This window comes from Dromiciops gliroides, chromosome 5, assembly GCF_019393635.1.
Source record: "Dromiciops gliroides isolate mDroGli1 chromosome 5, mDroGli1.pri, whole genome shotgun sequence".
Lineage (NCBI taxonomy): Eukaryota > Metazoa > Chordata > Mammalia > Microbiotheria > Microbiotheriidae > Dromiciops > Dromiciops gliroides.
The window spans coordinates 176,707,675-176,722,103 of record NC_057865.1 but is presented as its reverse complement, the minus strand read 5'-3'; the positions used below and the strand labels follow the sequence as shown (position 1 = coordinate 176,722,103).

At 38.1% G+C, this 14,429-nt stretch overlaps 1 pseudogene; it reads left to right on the top strand.

Annotated features, from left to right (window-relative positions):
- The window catches only part of LOC122728867, a 60,535-nt pseudogene extending 58,983 nt beyond the window's left edge, over positions 1 to 1,552 (top strand).
- The last annotated feature ends 12,877 nt before the right edge of the window (positions 1,553 to 14,429 follow it).

The following is a 14,429-nucleotide window of genomic DNA, read 5'->3' as shown; positions in this document are numbered from 1 at the left end:
TGATTTTCTGGGGATAGGTTCTATGGGAATGCAAAGCTTAATCATTAACCTTATTTATGATGCTGTAGAATACGAGAAGATATTACCAACAGGCTTTATGTAATGTGGGTTTTTCTCAATTTGCCATATAAAAGCAATTGATTGTATGTGCTAGTAGTATTGTGTGGGGTATGAGTTATCTTCTCTACCCTTCCCTCTCCAATCTTTTAGTTATAAGTAGTAAAAATGTATGTATATAACATTTTCTTCCTCTCCTAGCTCACTGTCATTAACTGCTAAGGAGTAGTTAAATGGCAAGCAGAAGAAAAGGGGGCACAAAAATGGTTCTTAGACAATCCTTAAGAAACTGGTCATTTATATTTAATGGGGAGTGATATTCTCCAAAACTAGCTGCACTACAGATTTCTTCCTAACACCGATTCTTTCTAGTTTTTTAAAAAAATCCTCTAATGTTAAATACATTACAATACAGTGTTTTCCTCTATGACCAGCAAAGACTGCATCTTCAGAATTTTCTTAGCAGCGAATTACCTTAGAAATGAGAAGTTATACCTCTAAAGTAAGCTGTCTGCTTCCTAGGGAGTAAGTGACCTCTTAACCGTGTGACTTCTAGGCTGTGTCCATGGATACCAAATTCCTATTTTTTTTTTTTAAATACTGATTTACAGCAAATTCTTCCTCTTCCTCCCCACTCTTTTGTTTGGGATGCTGAAGTATTTCCCCCTCTATCCCCTGCAGATCAAAACCCCACCTCAGGAGCCCCAGACATAGCCCAGTCGCTACGTGCCTGCCGGCAGTCCCAAACAAATACGGAAACCCCAGACCTTGAAGCCCACCCAACCCAGTCCAAAAAAAGTTCTTCGAATCCAATCGTAGCAATTTAGGCTTCTCTTCTCTTTTTGACTTCAAGTCAGTTTCCTGTTTTCGCCCTGCGGTTTGTTGGTCAACAGTGCCTAAAGATTAAATGTGAGATAATCATTGCCACTATCTGGAATAATTTACCACGAATATTCCACGTCAATTGATATATTTCCTCAATAAGCCCGTCCTTTAATTCCAAGAAATTTAGCTTTTCATAGAGCATTGTTCTCTCCTTTACTCGCCGTCCTCCGTACCCCTCCCCCTCGTTCCCCAAGGGTTAACAGGAAGGTTGCCTTAATGCATACAGTATGATGAAACTGCTTTGGGTCATATTTCAGACTATAGACTTTTAGTGTTTGTAGGTTCGGGACCACTCCCACCCCCGCCCCCCAAACTAGCTTTTCAGCTTTCTAATCTCCTTGTTTTGTTTTAAGGCAAAAAAAAGGGGGGGCAACATCACCCCCAAAACAAAACACACTGCAGAAACATCAGCATTTCCTCCTCTCTCCAGAAACCAAGCGAGGCAGCGGGTAAAAACAGGAATGAAATCTGCATTAACCCTGCTCCACCCCAAAGGGACAAGACGAGACGAGTAGCACTCGTTCGCCTCCTCACGTGTGGCCCTAGCGCAGCAAGGTCCGCGGGGGCCGCCGCCCAACCAAGCCGAGCAAGACTCCCAAGGGCTCTTTAAATACGATCTATAAATACTACGGGCTCTGCGGGGCTCGCGTCACAGCCAATCCGTTCTCTGGTTGGCTGACGCTCCCTCTCTGATTTGCATACCTGGATTGCACAACGGGGCGGCCAGAGGGTGTCAGTTTCCCTCCTCCCGCTCCGCCCCTCCTTCGTAAGATTAGTTGGGTCTCTGAGCCGCTGCTGCTTAGAGGGCGGCGGGCGCGGCGAGCCCTGCCACCCGGCCCGCGGTCAGCCCAATTAGGAGCTGATTGGCTGCCTTGGATACCACGGTAACTAACGTGTGTATAGCTGTAGGAAGAGTCCAAACGCCTTTGAACTCTGGAACCTTTTAAGTCTCGAACCACGTGGGGGAGAATGATTGATTGCCCCGGAGCAGAGTCGAGCTTGGCCAGCCGCAAGCCGACTGACCCGCTGGAACGTGTATGTTTTTATTACCTTCCAGGAAATGGGAAGGCTGATAGATTGCACTGGGGCAGATTGCACCTCTATGTGAATCCCAAAGGCTGAAATTAAGCCACGTGAGACCTCGACACGCAGCCACTGACTTGCTGACCGGTGATCTGTGACTTTTGATTTTCAAAAAATGCACTTGTGGTATCACCAATAGGACTTGCTGGAAAGAAGAAACGAGGGAAAAAAGGCGGAGGGGCGGGGGAGGGGAAATCCAATGAAATTCCAATCAGTAGAATGCTTAAATCTGACTTTTAAAACGCACACTCACAGTCAAACATGCCAGAGAATCTGCCAGTCATTATGACGAGAGACAGAGCAACTTTTCTAATGCAGTTCTTTAAAAAAAAAAAAGAAAATGTTATGTAACAATGTAAAAATCTTTAATTCTATGATTCATTTGTGTGGGGGTTAAATGGGTAGTGTCATTACTCGAGAATAACAATTGAACTAGAGAAGGTTGACGGTTTGTGACAGTGTTTGAACGAGTCTGTTGGGGAGCAAAGAGGGGTGTGTCAAAGAAGAAATCGCGAATTTGGCAGCATTCAACTGTTCTGTGGAGGGGCCTCTGTCAAAATAGATGCCATTTATGGGGAGACGTTTTTTTGACTAGCTGGATTTTCCTATAATGTTTTAATATCTTCAGAGTGTAAGCTCTGAGAATAGAGACTGTTTCTGGCATGTTCTAGGAAGCACCTGCCCTCAAGAAATCTGATTATTAACTTATCACAAATATACACCATTTATATCACAACCTCTAGGCTGGTGACCTTTACTTGGTGGTTGTTTGGGATTAACAACAACAAAAAAAATAGGTTAAAATATAGAGAAGCTGTGTATTCCATGAGGTAATGAAGACTTCAGGAGAGACTAGAAAGACTTTGAACACAGGATCTGGGTTCAAAGTCTTCTTAACTTACTTACTGCCCCCTGTAATTTAGGCAAATCACTTCATTTATCTGGCCTGGTTTTTCCATCTGTAAAATGAGAGGACTGAGGTAGATAAAGTGTTCTTAACTCTTTTTGTGTGTGTCCCGGATGGTCTTTGACAGGCTGGTAAAGCCTATGGACTCCTCAGAATAATGGTTTTAAATGCATAAAACAAAATACAAAGGACTACAAAGAAAGTAAAAATGTAATCTCTTCCCATTTTGAACCTCCTGAAATCTATCCATGGACTTTAAGTTAAGAATCCCTGGCCTAGAGGATCTCTTTTAGCTCTAAATTCTCTGAAATGTGAATAGTTAAATTTGACCCGATTTGTGTTTTAAAAGGTTCTGTGGAAAATGATTATGGAAAGGCCCATGGTATAATTTAACGTTTCAAGATTATATAATCTAGAAGAGGAAACATTTTATGGCATCTTTAACATTGTAGGGGCTCAATGCAGATTTCTTCAATTAAGTAAATAAATAGTTTATTTAGCAGCCAGGTGGTGCAGTGGATAGAGCATGAGGCCCGGGAGTCAAGACGACCTGAGAAAAATACAGCTTTGTGACCTTAGGCAGCAAGTCATTTAACCTAAAATGGAGATAATAGCATCTATCTCACAGGGTTGTTATGAGGATTAAATGTGATAATATTTGAAAAGTACTTATCACAGTGCCTGGCATGTCCTAGGCATTATACAAATGATTTTCTTTCCATTCAGATAGCTGATACAATATTATTACAGTTCCATAAATACTTATATGACCGTAGAGTTCGAGTTGGAAGGGATAGCAGATATATTGTAGTCTAGCCCTACCTTTTTGTAGATAAGGAAACTGAGTTTAAGAGAAGTTAAGTGACTTGCCCAGGGTCCAGGGGTATGCTGGTAAATGTTTAACACTTTTAAATTAAATCTGCACTATTAACATTTTCTCCATCACTTTTTAAAGTCTAGACAATTAACAAAACATATCAAGTGTTGATTTGTAGTGTTTACCTATTTCTGGGGAATAAATACTCACCACAAAAATTTGACAATCAGCTTGGACTGACTTTCTCCAGCACACCTCTGTTAAGGTTACACAGGAAATGTAAGAGGTGGAACTTGAACTCAGGGTCTCTGATTCCAGAACGGTGCTTTTCCAGTGTATCATATTGCACTGATGATGCATACAGCATCATTATTTCTCTCTCTCTCAAAAAAAAAATATATGTATGTATATATATATATATATATATATATATATATATATATATATATATATATATATATATATATATATATATACACATTACTCTCTCTATGTATATGGATATATACCTAAATCAGCAACATGTGATTTGAAGCACCTGGTTTCATTAAATTTTATAGCTGAGCTTGGGAAAGCATTGATGTGCAAGAATCTTGGATTTTAGTAGAAGAGCTCCCCCTGCTTGTGAAATGGTTTATAGTTAAAAATGCCTGAAAAATGCCACACACCTGCGTGTCAGTCGTAAAACCAGGAAACTCCAGAGTCAGCCAAATCCAGCAGATGAGATTTCAGAACGTTTTGGGTTGTTAATTAAATTAAAGCCACTTCTTCAATCAAGCTGTAATTTCAGCTACGTACTGCTAAGTGTGTGTGTAGCTATCCAGGTGTTGAACGAATCACTAGTTGAATGTTATGCATGACAGAGTAATTTACATGGCAAGCATTGCTTTGTCTAATGCATACGATATCGAGTCTAAATCTAATTAAATTGAAATGAAGCTTCTATATTCAGTAATCCCTGCACTAAAAGATATCAAAGCAAGAATGTTTTCTTTCCTAATATTTAGATCAGGGCTTCATAAACTTTTCCCACTTCCCACCCCTTTTTGCCCGAGAATTTTTTAAGTGACCTCGGGTATATAGGTATTGGAGCAATCCTGTCGTGAGTTCGAGAGCTCACTCCATAAACTTTTACTGTTGTCAAATTTTTTGCGACCCCCACATTCAGTTATGTGACCCTATATGGGGTCATGACCCAAAGTTTAAGAAGCTTTGCATTAGATAACTTTGGACAATATACCAGCAAAGCCTATACATGTGCCTACTTATTTGGTCTTTTACCAGTATTTTCCTACCAACTTGGCTTTCTCACTTCCTTAATCTATACCCATTTACCCAGTTCAACTCTTTTTGAGGGAAGAAAAAAGGGAAATGGTAAAAGAACCTTTGCTTAGCCCCAAATCCCTTTATAGTTCTACCTTCTTGCTATCTCATATCAATTTTCTCTCAATATAGAATTAATGAATATATATTTTATGTATGTCAATCAAGAATTTATTGTGGTAGCAATAGAGGATGCTGTCACCATTACAGAAAATTATTTGACTAAGTATTCTCATGTTTGACATTTGGAGGTTGTAAATATAACACATATGACAAGTCTCATTAATTTGACTATTCATTTTTCTTATAAGCAATTATAATGCAAATTAAAGAAATCTGACTCAATGATTGGTCTGTGACATTTTCCACACTACAGTGATTCTCTGTTCTGTTGCTGCCTATGATACAACCCTTAAAACTGCTTCCCCCTCCCCTTTTTTGTTCTTCCACAGGAAAATGTCTCCTATTTAGTTTTTACTTATATGCCTTAGTAGCATTTAGTCTGATAAATATGAAAATATGGCATTGGTTTGAATGTAGAGCATAGCTCTAAAACAAGACCTTTGTGAAAGAAAATAAAAGTGGAAGTATACATCGAAAAGTTAGCTTGCAAAATTACTCTATGCAATTTATTTGTTGTGAGAGAATTAAAGAAATATATATTTCAGCATGAAAAAAATGTGTATTCATTTTTTGTCATAAAAAGAATTTATCAAGTGCCCACTATGTGACAGACACAGTGTGTGAATTGTTAAGGGCTAAAATTCTAGCTAGTCTGTCTAAAATATCTAATGAGTGGTCGCCAATAAATTATAAGCTTTAGCAAGAGTTAGGTTTTTAAGCATTTATTAAGGAGAATAAGAATTTGGTAAAGAGAGAGAAAAAGGCCTAGATTCCTATCTATTAAAGGGAGAGCACATTTCTAGCTCCCTTCTCCGCCAGAGTCCAGAGGAAAGAGCCCCGAGACTCCGCGCCAGTCTCTTCCTTCCTCCTCCCACTAGTCCGCGTCACTTCCTGATACCAAAGACAAGACTCCTGGTCTTGCCCTCAAAGACCTTCGCTTCATGGGCAGAACTCTTCTACAGTTAGTATCCAGCAGGTGGCGTTATTCCAATCGTTACAGTCCCCCCTGTTGTTCCTCAAGAAACAAAATGTTTCCTTGACGGAACAGTAAAAAGAATATAATAACTATTGATAACTAATAATATGTGAACAACAATATAGAAAAGGAAGAGAGGAAAGTTTTGTCCAGAGGGGCGATTTTTTTTTGTCCTCATGAACTGACGCTTTGACATTAGTCCTGCAAAGGGAGGGCCTCTGCAGAGAATACATGTTACAGATGGTGTATATTATAACAGAAAGAGGAAAAAAAACAACAAATCAAAACTGTTCATTTAAAGTCTCTGAAAGTCTTTTCTCAGATGTCCTCTAGGTGTAGTCGTGGAATGGAAGTCTTTTCAGGGGTTGATGTGTGGATGCTGGTAATCAGCCAGGAAAATTTCCTACAAAATTGAGCTTAACACAGCTTTAAAATAGCTTTGTCAATAATCAAATCAAACAATGAAAGTTTTCAAAAACATGTCTAAGGGAATTCAGAATCTTAGTTGTTACACATGAAACATATAATAAAACAAAAATTGAACCATTCTTTAAAATTATAATATTACTATAGTCCCCCCCTTATGGAGGGTAATTGAGAAGACAATTGCTGCGATATTAATTATTAAAAATAATTTTTTATCTTTGTTTCATCACTTTTTGCATCATCTGCCTAATTATCCTCATGCCATTATGAGAAATTACAAATCTAATATAATTGGTAACAGATGTCAAGGCCAAATTCAACACTGTTATTTTTCATGACACCTGAGATAATTATGGGGGTTACCATAAAAGAACAGAGAAATGATGGGATATGAGCATTCCCACACTTAAGCAATATATACTGCCCATGCAGTATGCCAGGTTTAAAATAGGTGGATGGAATATATGTCCATGCCACCGAACATATTGGAAGAAACTGAGTCAGACTTAATCAGATGCATGGGATTGAGATGTCCATGGCATCAGGCATATAGGAGGGAGCATAGAAGCCAGGTGTAGAAGTGAGATGGGTGGGATGAATACTTCCAGCCATCTGTACAATATTGTGGGGAAAAATAAAATAAAATATTAAACCAAGAGAATCCAACCTCAACATTAGTCAAAAGCCGTTCCCTCGGCCATACCTTGACTTCATGCATGTCTCCCCTCATGTGACAGTTCAGTGTCTGCTCTTGCATGTATTCCTCTTGTGATTGGATGGCATCTTGGCCAACTGGCATCTGATAACTCAGAATAAAGGCAATTAATGTCTTAAATGATAAGTTCCCATAATCCAAGTCTCATATGGATTTAAAAATTGAGGATAATAAATGATTGCAAAAAATGTGAATACATCTTGACTCAGAACACAATATATAATTATGCAACAATTTCAAATAATACCCCTTTTTTTTTTACTTAGTATACAATTACTTTTGTGAAAAATCAGAACATACTTAAATACAAGTTAAAGCACAACAGAATCTCAAAGAACTTTTTTTTTTTTTAAAAAGAAAACTTTTACAAATGTTCCCCTCTTTTTTTTTTTTTTTGGAATATGCTTATCAAAAATAATACTTCTAGAATCAATTTACACTTGCCATGGCAAACAATTTGCTAGGGAAATGCTTTAAAGAGTTTGATCAAATAATCAGTTGAGAAAAAATAACAAAAACAAATAACTCAGAATATGGGAGCACAATACTCCTAGAATTAACATTGTATAATAAAATCAAAACCATCTTGCAATGTTTCAAAATTAGATAGACAAATGAATAGAAGAAAATACACATGGAACAATATAATACAGTGAAATTCAAACTAAGGAAATCTAAATGAATATGAACTTAATATCAATAAGAGTATTATAAAATATAAACTTGATCACATGACTATAAAAAGCTTTTACAAATATTCTCCTTGTTTTAAAAACTAAATATAAAACACAATCTCAAAAGCATGAAAATCTCTATGAAAATAAACCCATACCATTAATTTTCAAAATGTATATGTAATAGTATAGAAATCCTATGTAACCTCTGAACTGATACTATTAATAATCTGAGTGAATTTAGAACACTTTTGATTCTGATATCTAAAATCCCCAATACTCATATCAATACCTTGCTGCTTGCTTCTACATTTCTGTACAATATATACCCTTCCATGCCAAAAGAAGCAGAGTCTTGAACTATGTTGATTGTCATTCTTATTCAGCTTAAGTTTTTCTTCTTTAACCCCTCTATATTGTCCGTCAGTCTTTTCACCATACAAATGCTTTATAAGATTACTAATTAAAGACAAAAGCAGGTTAGCAAAATTATGAACAAAACGAGCATATCTGGAATTTAAAGAGTTTTCTAAGATTGTCTCAAAAGCACAGCCAGGCCGGGGAAGGGCTGAGCCTGAAGCTGCAAATGCAGGTAGAAAAAGTTGAGCATGCGCATCAGATCTCTGGACTTCCCAGGCAGGGGAAGCAATGGGCTTGGCCATAGGAGGAGTAGAGGGTGGGGTCTGGAGAGGAGGGGAGGGACCAGAGCAATTTGAATCAGACTTGATTTTGAACTCAGGCCTGGATTCCTCTTCCCCGACTTTGCCTCCAGGTGCTAGGGGATTAAAAGCTTCTAGAGGGTGGGTCATTGCCTCCAGGCATGCAAAATTAGAGCAACAATTAGTGTTGGAACTGGGAAAAGCAGCAGGAATCTCTTCAGGTTTCTCTGAAAAAGCATGGTTGGGAGAGGGAGAGATATTTCCTCCTGTGAGTAAGTTACTGGCTCTTTTAACAAAAATAAAAAGAAAAATAGAAAATCCACAAAAACAAAGCATTAACATGATCTTATCTCCCATTTGTCTGGTTAAACAGACTAAAATCAAAAATAGGGTAATTAGGGAGTTTAAAAGGTCCATTTGAAAAAATTTAAAGGGAAAACACAGCCAGTGCACCAGTACTTAGCAGTTTAAAGGGTAGGAGAAATTCCTTACCCAACGGGAAGATCAGAAGTGAGGTTCAGCTTTCCTCTTCGTGGTCAGCCATCTGTTAAGGGCTAAAATTCTAGCTAGTCTGTCTAAAATATCTAATGAGTGGTCGCCAATAAATTATAAGCTTTAGCAAGAGTTAGGTTTTTAAGCATTTATTAAGGAGAATAAGAATTTGGTAAAGAGAGAGAAAAAGGCCTAGATTCCTATCTATTAAAGGGAGAGCACATTTCTAGCTCCCTTCTCCGCCAGAGTCCAGAGGAAAGAGCCCCGAGACTCCGCGCCAGTCTCTTCCTTCCTCCTCCCACTAGTCCGCGTCACTTCCTGATACCAAAGACAAGACTCCTGGTCTTGCCCTCAAAGACCTTCGCTTCATGGGCAGAACTCTTCTACAGTTAGTATCCAGCAGGTGGCGTTATTCCAATCGTTACAGTATATATATACATATGTGTATATATGAAATATGAAAAAAATCTATATTTTATTTTTCTTAAATTTTCTTTTAAATTCTTATTTTTTCCTCCCTTCATCCCCTCCACTTATTTTCAAGAAGCTTATATTCTATTGGTTGTTGCTCAGTCATGTCCAAACTCTCTGTGACTATTTGGGGTTATTTTTTGGTAAAGATACTGGAGTGGTTTGCCATTTCCTTCTCCATCTCATTTTATAGATGAGGAACTGAGGCAATTGGGGTTAAGTGACTTGCCCAGGGTCACACAGCTAGTAAGTGTCAAGTATCTGAGACCAGATTTGAACTCAGGTTCTCCTGACTCCAGGGCCAGTGCTCTATCTACCTAGCTGTCCCAGGAAAGGTTTTATATAGAAAGTAGTTCTTGAGTGACTTCTTAAAGAAAGAGAACTGTTCAATGAGGGCAGTGAAGGAAAGAAGAAAGCTGATATTTATTAAGCTCTTACTATGTACTATGAGCTGGGGATACAAAAAAAAGTGAGAGTATGCCTCATATTCTTATACTATCTTATTAAATGCTTTTTTGATTTGAGCTAATTTGTCTTCTTTGGCTAATAAACAGAAAAAGTAAACACACTTTTGGAAAATTATAACTATCCTTTTGAGTAGATGGTACTATCCTTGTATAGGGGCAGAGTTGGGGGTTGACAGAAGCTATATTTAAAATGCCATTTAAATGTGATTTGTTTTTCTTTATCATGAATTCTCTGTGACCTTATTTCATCTCTCTGACTCAGTCTCCTCATCTGTAAAATGGTAATAATAATTCTTGAAAGGAAGGAAGCAATTATGGAAGCAAGGAAGGGAAGGAAGAAGGAATAACCATTTATTAAGCACCTACTACATGCTGGGCACTGAGCTAAGCACTTTACAAATACTACTTCATAACCTGAAAAGACTTATATGAACTGATGCAAAGTGAAATGAGCAGAAAAAGGAGAACATTGTACACAGTAACAGCAACATTGTGCTATGATCAACTATGAATGACTTAGCTCTTCTCAGCAATATAATGATCCAAGACAATTCAAAAAGACTCATGATGGCAAAAACAAAAACAAAAACAAAAAACAAACTATCCACATCTAGAGAAAGAATACCATGGAGTCTGTGTAATTTAAAATTCTAAATGTGGGTTCTAATCTGTCCCCCCAGCTTTGGGGGGAAACTGACTAAAATCACTGATAAATGAGTTTAGGTTTTTTAAGGGTTTATTGAAAGATAGTGAAAGAAAAAGAAAGATTTAGAACAGATTTCTTATAGCCTGAAATCCTCGACTTCTTAAACTCGCCTGTGAAGTTCTCTGCCACCAAGCAGATGTCTCACAGCCAAAGAGAGGCAGAGCTCTCTCGCCAGCTCTGCTTCCTCCTTCCTGTTCCCCTCCCAGAAATGGGAGGTTCTTCAAGCTGATTGGCTAGTGTCATTCAAATTCATTGGTTCGGGGCAGCTAGGTGGAGTAGTAGATAAAGCACCAGCCCTGGATTCAGGAGTACCTGAGTTCAAATCCGGCTTCAGACACTTGACACTAGCTGTGTGACCCTGGGCAAGTCACTTAGCCCCAATTGCCCCCCACAAAAAAAAGAAATAAAAAATAAAAGAATGCTGATAACTATCTTTACATGTAATGGAAAAAAGAAATCCTATTTACAAAAAGGAAGAAAGAAAATGCTATCTACCTCCAGAGAAAGAACTGATAGTATCTGAATTCTGATCAAAGCATACTTTTAAACTTTATTTTGCTTGTGGTGTGTATATGTGTGTGTGTGTGTGTGTGTGTGTGTGTCTTTTGCAACAAGATAATATGGAAATGTGTTCTGCATGACTAGCACATGTACAATCTATAGCAAAGTGCTTGGCTTCTCAAGGAGTAGGGAGGGAAAACAGGGAGGAAGAGAATTTGGAACTCAAAAGTTTAAAAAACAACTTTAAAATTGTTTTTAAATGTAATTAAGAAAAAAAGGCAGGGGGGCAGGTACAGTGGATAGAGAGCACTGGCCCTGGAGTCAGGAGGACGTGAGTTCAAATCTAACTTAGACACTTGCTAACTGTGTGATCCTGGGCAAGTCACTTAACCCTGATTGTCTCTTAAAAAAAAAAAAAAGGGAGGGGGCAGCTAGGTGGCACAGTGGATAGAGCACCTGCCCTGGAGTCAGGAGTACCTGAGTTCAAATCTGGCCTCAGACACTTAACACTTTACTAGCTGTGTGACCCTGGGCAAGTCACTTAACCCCAACTGCCTCACTAAAAAAAAAAAAAAAAAAAGGGAGGGAAAAAACCCCCAGTACTATTTCATTTGCTCCCATGCCTTACAGTGTTGTGAGGAACACACTTTGCCCACTCTAACAGTTTACTTTGTAAACCTTTTCTTTTTTGCTCTCCTTCTTGGAAAGAAGAGAGAATGAATGTGATTAAATTTTTCTTTTTTTACAATCAAATATTATAATTATTTAGGATTGAATACCTAAAAAGCACCTGCTAGGATTTCTGTCTGTTTTGTTATCATTCCTCTGAAGAACACAATAGCTGCACTGGGATTCTGGCCTGGCTTTGAGTCAGCAGGAGACAAGGAGATAACTAATAAATCACAGCCTCTTTTAGAATAATCAAGGGACAAAGCTGTCTCTTTGGCTGCAAATGCCGATATGTACATTTCATCGGCTTTTTTTTTTTTTTTAATCAGGAGCACCTAACCTACCCTTCTCAGAAGCATACAGATAATGATGTTATTATGTGGATCTGAGCTATCTTTCTGTTAAAATGGCAAAAATGGAAATAGAGTTGGTTGCTCAGAAACTGAAAGCATGTATCTTTGAAAACTTTTTCTCACTCTAAGCCTGTAGAGAAGTGAAATTCAGTGTCGTCAAGCAAACCCATGCCTCTGTGGCAGGAGATCTTCACCACGTGGAGTTATGGGTACTTTTAGCCACCTAGTACAGCCTGTCCACCTCATCCCAGAAGAATGCTTCTTGCTTATATTCAAAATGGAAGGAAATGCTAACTTTCAGTTAGAGGTGAAAATAAAGACTTATTTTTTTCCCCATACAAGTTCATGGACCCCTTGAAATCTCTCTACAATCCACTTGAGGGGGGATGGACTCCAAGTTAAGGCTGTTTGCTCCATGGAGATGACAATAACACTTGTCTCTCTATGCCCTGGATGCCATTTCATATTGGTTAAAAGTTTGTACTATCTTGAAACCACTCAGGAGCACATATCTACCTTTACTCAACTTTTTTCAATTTTTCTGATCAGATGCCTTCCCACTTAACCTCAATTTATCCCAGAACAAACCAGAAGCAATAGAACGAAGAATTTTCCAAAGTGTCCCCAGGTAGCAGCCTCTAATTCAAGGGTTCCACAGACATGTCTTTCCCTTCTTATTAAATGATGACTTCCCAGAAGGCAGGGTCTATGTGGGATTTATCTTATATGAGTATATATTGTATTATTGCAGTAGAATATAAGATACTTGAATGCAGAGACTGTTTTGTATTCATTTCCCTAGCATTTATTTCAGTACGTTATACATAGAAGGTACATAATAAATGTTGGTTGAATTTTTAAAATAATAATCTTGTAGACAATATAGAGAAGTGTGAATTAAATGATACTATATTTATTGGCTGTAAGATTGCCCAAATCCAAAACAGATGAAATTTGAGAGGGAAAAATATAAAATGAAGAAGAGAGAATGGCATAGATCAACCTTGTAGTCAGGAAGAATTGGATTCAGATTTTGTTTGTTAAAAGTTCAGCATAAAGAATGTCAGATTGCTTTCTGCTTTGGGGAGAGAGGAGGGAAGGGAGGGAGGGAGGGAGGGAGGGAGAAAAATTTGGAACTAAAAATCTTCTGAAAAAAATGTTGAAAACTATCTTAAATGTAACTGGAAAATAATAAAATACTTTTATGATAAAAAGAATGTATAGGAACTGCTTTTGTGCATAAACTGAAAACAGATGTTTGGTTTGTTTGTTTGTTTGCAGAGCAATTGGGGTTAAGTGACTTGCCCAGGGTCACACAGCTAGTAAGTGTCAAGTGTCTGAGGCTAGATTTGAACTCAGGTCCTCCGGAATCCAGGGCCAGGGCCAGGGCCACCTAGCTGCCCTCAAAACAGATCTTTGGAAATGGAAAGAACAACTGGAGATACTTGGTATCTTAGCTTAGTGATTTCTTATATATGTTTATTCCAAAGTATCTAACTTAATGGTGTTGCCTCCAATGGGCTGCTTGTAATTTTGATCTGTTGATTGCCTAGTACTATCCCAATACAATCATTACAAATTAGGGATATGATGGGAGGATGGGAGGGAAGAAGCATTCATTAAGTGCCTATTATGTGCCAGGAATTTTACACGTTTCATTTGATGAGGACTGAATCTCTGATTTTATTGATGTAGGGAATTCCTGCATGAGGAAACAATTTTTTACTAATGTAGGCTGCTACCTTCTCTGCAGTTTGCAATTTTATATAATCACTTAGAGCACAGAGGGGCTAAATAACTTGTCCGGGGTCACAAAGCCAGTACATGTCAGAGACAGGATTTAAGCCCAGGGCTTTTTAACTTTGAGGACATCTTTTGATTCACAATGCTAATTTGGATCTAAATCGATCAAATCCCCTTATTATTCCTTGAACATGTATCTCACTATTTAATTTCAATGATAGCTGCTTCCCTCAGAGTTTCCTATTTTAATGTTTCATCATCACATACTGGTGATGCTGAGTTCTCAAAGTTTTTCCCGGTGGAGTGTAGGCTGTAACAGATTCTACCATGTTGGAACAGCTTCAGACATGGTCCTGGCAACAGACTGAGTCTGTTTTCCAAG